The sequence below is a fragment of the Lethenteron reissneri genome, chromosome 51 (genome assembly GCF_015708825.2).
Source record: "Lethenteron reissneri isolate LAM-NWPU_2019-01 chromosome 51, ASM1570882v1, whole genome shotgun sequence".
NCBI classification, from domain to species: domain Eukaryota; kingdom Metazoa; phylum Chordata; class Hyperoartia; order Petromyzontiformes; family Petromyzontidae; genus Lethenteron; species Lethenteron reissneri.
The window spans coordinates 1,972,289-1,986,149 of NC_083829.1; positions in this window are offsets into that span (position 1 = coordinate 1,972,289).

Below are 13,861 nucleotides of genomic sequence, written 5' to 3' on the forward strand. Positions count from 1 at the left end.
AAAATGTCATTAATCCTACGAGCGCGGACGGACCTGAGCCAATGGTGGAAATTCCACATTACTATGGCAGGGGATCGGTCTTCCCCATAACAAGACAGACGCTGCTGGCATGACACACACAGCGACGCTCAGCCCAAAACAATTCAGCACGTGTTACGAAATGCGTTGAGTTATTTTGTAAATGTTTATATAAATTGCGCTTGTGCACCACTGTCAAAGCGGCAGCAGCAGCGCATACATTGTGTGCAATTGTGCTGTGGTCAGCCCAAGATTAATCCAGCCGACTGAAGTTACGTGGAATTCGTTATTTAACATTGATTTATCACGTAGGCTATCGGGTTTTAACGACACTTTCATATTTACGCGATCTAACCCAAAATAAAATCTCTTCTGAAAACATTGCTTTGTTTGTACAATATTTGTGATGTCTCGTCAGACAGTTTTGTTCAGATTTCTATTGCCTTCATTTCAAGGCCGTATTTATAATATATATTGGGACACACACACACACATCCCCCTAAAATATATATTATAACTACACCCCCCCTACAATATATATTATAATTACGGCCTTGAAAGATTAATTTATTTTTCGATTTAAAGCGTTCGTGACTGCAGGGATTCATCTTCTTGGTTCTTTCGGTAAAGTCACGTAGAAGGGAAGTAATAAAATAATAAAAATAAAACATAATAAAATAATATAATATAATAAAACAATATAATAAATTAATAATATACTTCCCTTCTACGTGACTTTACCGAAAGAACCAAGAAGAAGATTAATTTATGTTAAAAATGTCCCCTCCAATATATTGCTGTAAAAAAGATTAAGAAATATAATAATTGCTATGCTATGTAAATAAAAACAACAATTTGCTAAACCTTGGCCACAATATCTGGACTTATCTTCATATAAATCAATGCATAGATTTATGCTTATATGATTGTGGTTATGGTTGTACTTTATTAATCCATAATCTCTAACATTACATACAATGAAACAATAAATGGTAAAAAAAAGTAAAAACAGAGCAATGTAATACAATACACTATTAGACATTATTTTAAAAAATAAATAAAAAGTCCATCCCATGTGTTAGTGAATTTATTTAATATTTTAGGCAGGAAATTTAGATATTTTTCTGGGTTGGGACTCCCAGAACCATGGAAGATTTGGTCCCCCCCCCCCCCCAATGTTGACTCCATGGCTGCGGCCTTGCTTCATTTACCGCACCTTACTAGTTTTTATTTTGTCATTTTGGTAACCGCCCTCCAGGTGTCACTCTTTACTCTTGGCTGAAACAAAATCATCTTGGACATCTCCCCCATTGCTGTTGTTATGCACTTCCACCAGCAGGCGGCAATAACATATCACAGTACCTTCTTTAGTGAAATCAACGAGTGGACCTGCACCATTTACATGAATTGATTACAGTAAAAGGAAAATTTAACAAACAGGCTTTCGCGAACAATATTATTCATGATGAAAAAAAAATTGGGGTTAGATCGCGGAAATATAAATGTGTCGTTCACCCACCACCACCTGACACAGCCAATTAGTAAGGTTTGTCACGTAACAAAACGTGCAAATTAGTTACTAATTCAGCACACCGGTGTGTTAGAGAGTAAACCCACAACATTTACAAATAGAGTACGACGTTTCGCTGGCAATTACAGCCGGCTTCATCAGGTCACTTTGCCAGAATTGTGAAGAAGTCTTCCTGTTGCAGGTCTTAAATAGAGTGAGGTGCAGTCATTACTGTGAGCCTATGATGTGTGAAGATCATGGGGGGGGGGGGGGGGGGTTAATGTAATCACATAGATTACAATGGGTCATTAATAATAAAGGTTTGTGGGTTAGATCGCGTAAGTATAAATGTGTCGTAATCCGGCACAGCCAACCAGTAAGGTTTGTCAATGTCACGTAAACACAACGTGCCGATTTACATGGCAAACCTTACTGGTTGGCTGTGTCGGGTGGTGGCGGGTTACGACACATTCATACTTACGCGATCGAACCCAAAAAAAACTTTATTCTGAATAATATTGGTCGCGAAAGTCTTACGTGTCAAACTTCAATGGATCATGTTAATCGGAGAATACGCAGTTCTGTGCATCACACCACACACACCAATGAACAAATCGCCCGTATTGCGCCAAATCTCGACGGAGCTGGGAAGCTAAGCAAGGGTTGAGCCTGGATAATGCTCGTATGAGTGACAGCCGTGCATACGAATTGTTACAGGCATAACAGGGCTACGTTATGGGGAGATCTATCTTGCGTATGGAAGTATGTCCAGGAACTAAATGGCAATGTCGAGGTCTGCTCCCACGAGAGGGCTCTGTTGAAGGAGTGCAGACTCGAGTGGTTCACGACATGGCCCATAGTTTGTCTCGCGTGGCCACAATCGCACGACTGTGGCTGGTATTTAGTTTCCCACTCTTGAAGGAGACGGGCCTCTTGGTGTTCTCATGCGGTTGCTGGTTACACCGCCGGTGTCTTCGAGGAGGGAACGTCAGAGCCAGGAGGTGTGCGACTGTGGTTGGGTCTCCAATGGGGTGTCTATTCTGAAGGGCCCGTGTTCTCCTCTGCCGGTATTTTGCTGGGTCTGGGTGAGACTCTGGGATGGTGGCAACTGCGCGATCCCAGGAGGGGGGTCGGGACTTGAGTCGGTGGCGAGGTCCTTTGCCGAGGTCTTGGTTGATGATGGGTTGCCGTTAGCAGCAGGACGTGTAAACTCCCTTATAGTTTGCGCGTTTCTGCGTATATTTTGGGGACTAAAGGGTAGTACAGATATCTCCATTGTACTATACTAGGCTCCCATGTCTATGCTCCCCAGTTCAGCAAACTAAATCGTCACCAGCACGGTGAAGTCGAATAACCCCTACGTGCTGTGCACGATGAGGTGCCACTCGTCCAGCAGTGGATTGACCAGAAGGCTGTACATCTGTAGGGACTGCAGAAAATCAGATGCAGTTTTCATCAGGTCTCCAGTCAGCAATATGAACAAGACACCCGCCGATGTGATCGGAATTTCATTAAGAAAGCTTCTTTCTGGAATTCCTGCATCGTTACGGCTCTCCATGGCAATGTATGCGCAGATGTGAACTGTCAAGCCGAGCAAGAGGTGGCCCCGGGGTCAGAGGGCACTGAAGCAGCACCGCTGAGATCCTGGTTTCGAATCCGGGCTACGACCTGTGGCTATGCGTGTTTATCGACTGTGGCGAGTCGATTGGGCTCATCCTGGCCACGAATGACCGCGTGCACACAATAATACGGCTCATTACTTAGTTTTGGAGAAATGTGTGCTCTTAAGATGTTAAAAAAATGTTTGTTTGAATGACATGCAATTGACAAATCTTTTGGGGGCATTCCAAGTTGTGCTCCAAGTGTGTATACAGAGAAAAAGAGGTAAAATAAACGTAAAATCATGTTTGTATTTTCACTTTGGATAAATTACAGAATTTGAGACTTACACATTTTGGTTTGAGCAGCATGCGATGGACAATCTTTGCAGTGCATTAAAAGTGGTGGATCTAGTTTGGATAAAGATGCTTATTAAAATTACTTCATAAGTATTTCTGTCTCCCTCATATTCTGGAGTGTATCTGACACAGGGTAATCTGCTGCTAGCTTCAGTTTAAAATCAATAATACCAAAAGCATGATTGTAATGCTATTAAAAGAAAACATTTTACAATATGCAAGGTCATTCTGGTTTATTGGAGCAGAGGAAAATGTTTTAGCTGCATATTTTAATAGCGCCAGCGGAGTAACTGTTTTAGTATGCAAAACGGAGTGCCTACAAATATATATGTAGATTAATGCATACATCAATGCCACATCCTGGTTGTGTGGTGGTCAGGTGGTAGCATAACCGAGTGGATTTTCTCTGTCTGAGTGCTCTCTTTTCCTACCACATGAAGCCAAAGCTGTATGAAAAGAATTGCCCCGACATCCGAATGCAGGACCCTATTGAAAGCGAGTCTTGAGGTCCCAATGACACTTTCCCGGGTATATAATTGACATCGTAAATTTATTTATTCATTTTGGTTAATGCACTGGGACCGTTTGAATACTGCAGTGGTGTTGGCACCAGGAACACCACGAAGGCTCCTTTGCTAATCGCAAACAAGGTCACAACCTCCACACAACGCTTGAGCAGAAACATACCTACGGTGCATAAATCATGTTTATGCAGAGCTCTTTTTGTGTCTAGCAGGGAGAGAGGACGGAATTTTCACCGTAATTCTCTCTTTGGCGTGTCAACTCCATTCTGGTTAATGTGAGACACTTCGCCTGGTGTGTAAACCGAACATTCTCTCCCGCTCTCTTGTTTCCCAACATTGTCTCACCACCACCACCCCCCCTCCAAGCATCCTGTACTCCTAATCCTCCCTACATCCTATAAGACACAATAACCCACAGGCAGTGGAAACTCGGAGCCCTGTGCAAAAAAAAAGAGAATAATCTGACAAGCGACAGACAATTTTGTTCAGGGCATTAAAAGTTGTGGTCCTAGTTTATATGTTGAGACAGAGAGGCAAAAATCATGTGACATTAAATGTCAGTTTTCACTTAAATATATTTCGATTTTATTTTGTCTGTTTACAATTAGTTCTCGAGTTTCATTCGGACTTAACATATTATTCAACGTCACAGAAATGTATCGGCTGAGCGGCTAGTGCCAACGATATAGTTGCCTTCATTCCCCCGCCCCTGAGTAGCAAGCTGCTGCACTAAAATAAATAATTGAAACGCTGAGATGACCCTTGGGCAGGATCCCGGCAATCAAAATGAAACAAGAAGAATTTTTTTTTCTGAAATCCGGTAATAAACTCAACATTTCAAGAGCCCCCGCAATGCACGTGATGAACACGAGACGGTAGGCCTCGATAAATAGCGTCACTGGAGTAGTCGCTTAACGAGCCGCAAGGCGGACCCGGTTACCGACCGCTGACCCGGAGTATGCCCAAACAAAGTTCACCTTCAGGTGGTTCTGACTGCGCAAAAAGCAAAATCTTCATCAAATTTGGCTTCCTAACTCAGGACTGAGAGAGGAAAAAAAGCACCCTCTGTAAAAGTTACTTTGAGTCAGGTGCCATCATCCATCACAACGCTTTGTTTAAACCACTGCTGGATGAAAGCCTCCCCGCCAGTATTTAGATGATTTTGGACCCGGACGGCAGTACGCATAGTCCACTATTTTGTTAGAATAACGTGATTTGATCTTCAACATCCACTGTGTAGCAGAAGGCACACACATTAATATTTAAGAGTCAATACACCCGTGGTATGAACCAGGGCAGCTACTTGGCTCTCTCCGCAAGCCTCTGCAACAAGTGGCAAGCACTGTACCACTGGGTCATGGTCCACCACCCTTTTCACACAAGCATGAGCTCAATGCAAAGACATTTGGATGTGGAGCCACTTCCAGCAGCTGGCATCGCCCCTCACTGTGGCATCGTTCATTACGTAACATGAGTGGGGCTGCAGCAGCAGCAGCAGCTGTGATTGGGAGTGTGCCACCACTGGGCTAGCCACGGTGCACAGGACGGGCTTTGGTCTCCAGCCACAGTCGCGTGGCAGCTGTTTGGAATGGCATCAGTGTGGCCAAGTCAATGGCATCAGTGTGTGCCGCCTCGCACACACAGCTGCTGGGCACAGCATTTCCGTGCGTCTTCGCGTTGCCAGGGCCATGCTGCTGCTGCTGAGTGGCACAAGATATGGACAATAAACAAGACTCTTTGTTTTTATATAGCCTTGAAATGCCAAGCATCATAGAGGTGCTGGGTAAGCAAACGCAATCATAATCGCAAGATGCTGCACAGGGCATGCATATAACACACAAATGGCACGTATAGGACACACGAGAATGATGAAATGTATTTGTTTAAAGATTGAGGGCTGGGCAGATAAGAGCAGCGCCGCGCAACGCACGCACCGTCTAGTCCGCCGTGACCCCCACGGAGACGCCGAGTCACCGAGCTGCGCGATGCACAGCGATTGAGGGCGACAGCGTGTCCGCTTGTATACAACACGGGGAAGTACACGGGTTTGGGGCGGGGGGGGGGGGCTTTGAATGGAGATAGAAGGGGGCAATGGGTGAGGACAACGCTTTGCAGGGTGTAAATGGACCGAATGTGGTTCTGCGTGGAAATCTTATCGAGGTTTTTTTTTACAGCGATTTTGTCAAGGCGACTTCACAAGAATTATGAGTGGCGCATTAGTTATTGGCTGATGGGGAACAGGGGGATGGGGTTTGAGTGTTGGGGAGGGGATGGCAAGGAAGGGTGATGATAGGGAAAGGGGGGGGGGGGGGCTGACGAGGTTAGGAAAGGGAAGGGGGAGGATGGTGAAGGTTTTAAGGACGAGGACATGAGGTCGTAGAGGGATAAGCTATTTTAAAAATATCGAATCTTAGGAGAGGAACGAGAAATGGTGAGCGAAGCTGCCCTGTTTGATGTGCAGTGGCAGTTTATTCCAATGGAGGGGAGCCAATGTTAAATAATTGGGTTTTGTGAAACACACGTACTGATAACACATTCCTGCGGAGGGAGCTGGTAGGAACGTTGGGTTGCTCGGTCAATGGCCAGGGTCAACGGCGGCGTGGTGTATTCCACAAATATGCCCGACTGTGAGGGCGGGCACAAGCCGGCGTGAGTAGGTTAAACGTTGCGTTTTATAAGGGCACCACGGGGTGACCAGCCCCTCCCCACCCAGCCCCACCCCTCCCACCCCCCCACCCAGCCCCACCCTCCCCACCCAGACCCTCCCCACCCTCCCCTCCCCACCCAGCCGCTCCCCACCTCCCCACCCAGCCCCTCCCCACCCCCCCCCTCTCCACCCAGCCCCACCCCTCCCATTTTTGGATTCACGACGGACGGACGGACACAATAATCCCCTGCGGGCTGGTGTAACCAGGAGGTTCCTACCAGTATAACCCACCCCTGAATTCGCCGAAATAACAAGAACTTACCACCAGAGGTGGAACAAAGTCATTGTTATGCAAGTCCAAGTCGAGTCTGAAGTCATCAAATTCATGACTCGAGTCTGACTCGAGTCCAAGTCACATGACTCGAGTCCACACCTCAGAGGTGGGACAAAGTCATTGTTATGCAAGTCCAAGTCGAGTCTGAAGTCATCAAATTCATGACTCGAGTCTGACTCGAGTCCAAGTCACATGACTCGAGTCCACACCTCTGCTTACCACATAGCCTGGTGTTTTGAGGACATGTGGTATTACTCACCTTGTTGGGAAAAATTGACATCTGCCACGTTGGAAACTGTCCCTAAAACGCCCGAGTTATTATGCACGAGGAAGATGAGACGGAGACAATAAAACAGGGTACCTGTAATGTATTAGATTTACCCCCCCCCCCCCCCCATATCTTAACGGATTGTGTCGTTGTTACCGTATTGTGTTTGCAGTTCAGACTGCTCCTATTAACACACGTGAGGCAGACAGTGGTGGCGCAGTGGTTTTGTTTCGTTAATGCGATGACTCTCACAACCCAGCGTTGATACCACGGCTAACATCAGTGGCGAGGGATCACTACTCCGGTCATGGACGCCCCCTCTTCACTAACCGGCACAGATAATGGACCGTCCATAAATGACGTCACACGATTTTGGACGATTTTTGACCCCCCCCCCCCCCCCATCGTCACATGGCGTCACAAAAAGTCAGACCCCCCCCCTCAAATATGACGTCACAAAGCTCTGCCCCTCCCCCCCAAAAATAAAACATGCTTCAAATCGCTTTAAACTATTGTCATTGTAGTGCGTATTTAATGTGGCGCTGCACTCTGATGTTGTAGAAAACATTTATTTAAAAAGTATATTTAGTTAAGTAGAACGTGTTGTCTATATTTATTTAAAGTTGCGCATTTTGATGTGACGTCACATTTTTCAAACCGCCCCCCCCCTCGTCACATATCGTCACACATGTCTGACCCCCCCCCCTAGGTGCGTGACGTCATTTAGGGACGGCCCCTAAGAGGAGTGAAGTATGGTCAAACAACCCCCCTCCCCCCATGAGTATTATGGGGGGAGTATTATGTAATGTTGATTGGAGATGCGGGGGGACGGACATCAAACGAAACACACCAACAAGCAGCTCTACAGAAATGAGTTTTTTAATCTGGTACGAGGCCTTCTTCAATCCAGCAGTGGAGTGGCAAATGGCTGTAAATGAGTACTTATTTAGCACGCTGCAGCAGGATCGTCTCGATGGAGGACACTCATCGACGAACTTTAAGGCACAAACCCCCCGTATAATTAGCGTTCCACTTCTCCCTATCAATGTAGCCTTTTTTCAGTGCTCTTTTTGTTCAGCATACGAACATGACTATTTGCGTACACACATAAACATATTTGAAAAGCTGTTGTTGCTGCAACAACACTTAATTAGTCTTCATTGGATCCTGCCACGTAAATATTACTGCAGATGCTGCGATGCTCAATTTAGATGGAGCCAAACCTCAATTCGCATTACAATTATCACGTGCACATTAATTTCACACATTTTCACCGATGATTCACTTCCTTCTACAAAGTTATATATATATAAAAGCTGTTGTGGTCCTTTTTAATTGGATGATAATTGTCAAAGGAGTTTGGCCTGGCTTAATAGTAACTGTGCAGTTAGCACACTACACTACGAACCCAAGGATGTATCATAGATACTCCATACAGTACTGTTATTGTACACATAATTTTCTATTCTATTTATGATTATATCATAATATTTGAGCGAGGTGGAGCGGTGGCGGAGTAGTTTGCAGACCACACGATGAACCCAGCTTCCCAAACTCTTTGGTTCTTTCGGTAAAGTCACATAGGTAGCAGTTTGAGTTAAATGTGTGGTCACGGCTAACATCAGTGGCGAGCGGTATCTTAACCGCTTGGGGGTGAAGTATGATCGAACAACCTTCATGGCCGACATAGCGTGAGAAGGCCTTTCTAGGAAGGTGGAGTCACACAAGTGCTCAAAATGACGACTGCAGTATAATAAATATGTCCGGTATGTCATCAAGAAATATACAAATATAAGTAATGTGCCTGTTTGTGATTCATTTGTTGGGAATTTGTATTACTTTGTTTATTTGATTTCTGGAAACTACTATAAATTGAAACAACACATCTTCGATGTTTTGCACTCATTAATTTAAGATGGTGACGTCATTGTGAAGCCTTAATCAAGCAGCAGGTACATAATGCCTGCTGATGGATTTAAGATTTGTAGAAGGATGATGTTTGCTATATTTTACATGATGAAAAAGTACACAGTACAATAATCCAGCCTGGCTTCTACCCATGAGATATTTAACATTTTATGAATACTAAGTTTTAGAACGTTGCTTTATAGCTTTGATAAATATATGCAACAAAAAATGTGCTGATTAGAAAGCTGTAATTACAATCACGAAGACAGATGGATGTTTTACAGTTAAAAGCACAATTTATATATTTGTCACACTGTGTAAGCAATGTGCAGATAGTTTTCTCTCTCTCTGTGCGAATGCAGCATCATAGCTCATGGCTGCGATTAATTCTCTTGGGTCAGAGCAATGTGTTTCTGGCAATTCTGGGACCCCTGGCTTCTCGCAGTGGCACAAATGATACGAGTTTAAACCCATTTTACTGTGGCAGAGGTTGTCTGAAAAGTGGGCTTAAAGCAGCCATCCTTGAAATTAGTCTGCACACACAATATCACTCGTGTGTGTATATATATATTTGAAACTGACACCTGATGATAGCTGTTTAACCCTGAGGCCTGTACAATTGTAGGAAGAGAGTGGAAATCTGTAGTTGCTATCCCATGGATGGCCAAACTCGGTAAGAATATTTGGTTGAGTGAGAGACTGTTGCACAAGCGAGGGGTATTTATTTGCACACCCGACATCCCCGTAAAGGACGTCGCCCTGCTGTATGGTCTCTGAGCTGGACTTTCGATCCAGAGGTCGCGGGTTCGATCTCCTGATGCGGCAGTTTTTTTTAGCATCTCCACCTCTGTCGACCCAGCAGGAAACACAAATGAGTCACAGTCGATGGGCAGGTCACGTGTGGTGGGGTGAACTGTGGGTACTTCCACATACAGCATTTAAAAATGCATGGGCTAGTGCACACTCGTGATGACCTAGGTTATAAGAGGTGCGCGTTTATCAATATACTGACCATGTCACCTGTATATTTGGAGTTTGCACGTTCTCCTCGTGGTCGCGAGGATTTTTCTCCGGGTCCTCCGGTTTTTCCCTCCACGTTGAGAATGAACGAGCGTTGAGAGTATTTGGCTGCTAGAAATGTCCGCATGATGAGCCACTTTCTTTGAGCTATCATTTGTGATAGCCAGGACGCTTGTGATAAAGGAGCTGCATCGCTCAGTGGGGCCTTACCTGGTAACATGAAATAAAAGAGTCAAAGCAATTGCAGGGCTGCACTTTAACCTGGTTGCTGTCGTGTAACTCTGCCCCTCATGCCCACCAATTAACGAGCCCGTGCCACGGAGCTCGATTTAAAAATGTGCGAACCACCGCTTGCCGAACCAGGCGAGTGAGACTTTTGTCTGAGGCAGCGTCTGGTTTTTCGTTGTTGTGAGCATGAACTCTCCACGGCGTGGATATTTTAGGAAATCTGCAGCAAAAAATCGCTGCGATATTTGAAATTGCCATTGTTTCAGTGCTAAGCTGGTACTGCGTAGTATAATATAATATCGCACCATCCGAGTCGCTGGGGACTGAGGTACAGTTTAGGTGGATGTGTGAAAAGGTCAGATAAGAGAGCAATTTAAAAAATGTGAATGAGAAACATATTACAAGAGTATAACATACGTGTTTTGGGCGAGATCGCGTAAATATGAATGTGTCGTTAAACCCGCCGGTGTGTTGGAAATTAAATCCACAATAAATAAATAAAAACGTGCCGAATTTTTTTTGGGGGGAGGATGGTGCTTGGCATGCCACCCCTCCCCCCAAACTCTGCCCATGATTGTTCCTCTTGTGACCTTCAGACCTCACCGGCCCCTGACAGGCAGCCGCCACTGGCGAGCAGAGTGGGGGGCAGTCAACGCGACCCCCCCTCCCCCAGTGCCGGATGAAGCTAGTGGGGGGCCTGTAGCATGTGATGTTATAAAGGGGCCCTAAATTAAAAACAAAAAACACATAAATATGAAAACACAAATATTTAACTTGCACAGAAAAGCAATTGTATTTTTTCATTTGCTATACAGCCAGATAATATGATAAGTTGCTAACCTTAAACAACCAGTCGTTCGTAACAGTTGAAGGCGGTATAGTACAATAGTAATAGAGCAAGTGCAGAATCACTGAACCGGAATTGATAGCTTGAAAGAATTTAGCGCGGTGCCCTTGAAAGTGCGGGGCCCGTGGCTACTACACATGATGTAGTAGCTACTACACATGATGTAGTAGCTACTACATATGATGTAGCTGCCTCACATGATGTATCTACTACATATGATGTAGCTTCTACACATGATGTCGCTTCTACTCCGGCTCTGCCCACCCTCCCTCTATGGCCGCCGCTCTGCTGTGGCCACCTCCCTCCCCCTCCTCCCCCTCCTCCTCCCTCCCCCTCCTCCTCCCTCCCTCCCCTCCTCCTCCTCCCTCCCCTCCTCCTCCCTCCCTCCCCTCCTCCTCCCTCCGCTCCCCCTCTTCCTCCCTCCTCCTCCTCCCCTCCTCCTCCTCCCCTCCTCCTCCCTCCCCTCCTCCTCCCTCCCTCCCCTCCTCCTCCCTACCTCCCTCCCCCTCCTCCTCCCTCCGCTCCCCCTCCTCCTCCCCTCCCTCCTCCTCCCTCCCTCCCCTCCCTCCTCCTCCTCCCTCCCTCCGCTTCCCCTCTCCTCCTCCCTCCCCTCCTCCCTCCGCTTCCCCTCTTCCTCCCTCCCCTCCTCCTCCCTCCTCCCTCCCCTCCTCCCTCCCCCACCCCACCCCTCCCCTCCTCCTCCCTCCCCACCCACGCGTTAATGCGGCGCTCGGTCTGCCCGCTCAAGCAACCCAAGCATCAGGCTCCGCTTGCGGAGCGCCACTCCCGGGGCTTTGCATGTGCTGCTCGCTAATGAAGGCCGCGCTTTCTCACCTGCCTCTTGCGAAACATTCCTTGAGAGGTGCTTTGCTTCGCTTCTGTATGTTATTATTATTAAAGTTGGGAACGTCCTGCTGATGGTGTGTCACTGCTTCATGTTGGCCTGCTCCCACTCGGCCCGAGCAGTTAATGGGACTGCTCCCGGTGGTGTTGTGCTGCACAGAGGTCTTCACCGGCGACCTCAGAGTTCGCGGGATGTTAACTACCTCGCCTGGTACGCAGGAGGTCGTGGGTTCGATCCCGACCCTGACTCATGCCGTATATTTGGAGTTTGCGTGTCTCTCTCTAATCATCATCACGGTGGCTAGGAGATGTTAACTACCTCGCCTGGTACACAGGAGGTCGTGGGTTCGATCCCGACCGTGACGCCTGCCGTATATTTGGAGTTTGCGTGTCTCTCATCATCATCACGGTGGCTCGGATATGTTAACTACCTCGCCTGGTCTACAAGAGGTCGTGGGTTCTATCCCGACCCTGACGCCTGCCGTACATTTGGAGTTTGCGGTGTCTCTCATCATCATCACGGTGGCTAGGAGATGTTAACTACCTCGCCTGGTCTACAGGAGGTCGTGGGTTCTATCCCGACCCTGACGCCTGCCGTACATTTGGAGTTTGCGGTGTCTCTCTCCCCGTGGTCGCGTGGATTTGTCTCCGGCTCTTCCGGTTTCCCCCTCCACATTTAGAATCAACGTCACGCGTTTAGAGTCTTTAGGCTGCTTTAATTTGCCACATGATGATGATGATAAGCCCACTTCGTTGAGCTATCATTTGTGATAGCCAGGTCGCTTCTGAAAAAAGCGCGAGCTATGTAGCTCAGTGGGGCATTAGCTGGTAAAATAAAAATAAAAAAGTTAGTTCTAATTAGTTGCAAGTCCAGTACAGGCGCAGAAGCACAACGAGACCTCGGCTTATTCGAATCAACCTCCACTTGCACAGTGTGGGTGAGGAATTGTGAAATCCCCCACCCCATCGCTCCACCATCCATGACCAGCACAGCGTGAGAAAGCCCCTTATCCAGCAGCGAGCTGCAGATTCAAATTAATATCGGGGCACAGTACCGCACGTGTATCCATGGGAGCTGAGTCACTCGCCCTTTCTCAAATCAAAATTGTTTCTCTGGAAGAGACACTCCTGCCGCGCTGTGATTCACGCGGTTTTGTGCAGCGGCGGTCTGATCGTACCCGTTCGCCATCGTAATCTGTACACTTGCCACACACATTCAAATGACGGCGTTTTAATTACTTCCTGAATTCATTCGTGCGATCGACTGTTAAGGACGTTTGATTTTTTCACTTGGCTGTGCGAGTATGGCTAGGCGTCTTTACGTCTGCAGCCTTCGTATCGATTATCTAAAGGCGTTCACCCATCTGACCTCCCCCCCCCGACACGTGCCTTTATACCTCAACAACCCCTCTCGATAGCATCCTAGGCCGACAGCGTTCATTCGTTCGTGTCTGTCCCTTCTCTGGGGGGGGGGGGGGGGGTGAGGAGAAACACCCGACCAGAAGGTCGTGGCAGGTCGTGGCTGCGATGAGGACCGAGAAGGCGCGTCGTCAGATGCTCCAACGTGATGCTCTAATTCAGTTATAAGGGGCTATTGTTGGTTGCGTGTCCCACGTGTCCCGGGGTGCTTGAGGGCACAACGTGTCGAGGCAAGAAGGACACTCGTGCTAGCGGAGGACGACGCGGGGCTCAAGCCCCCGTGACAGCGGCCTCCTGCTCAGAGGCCGGCGATGCCAAATGTGATGAGGCCGGGCAG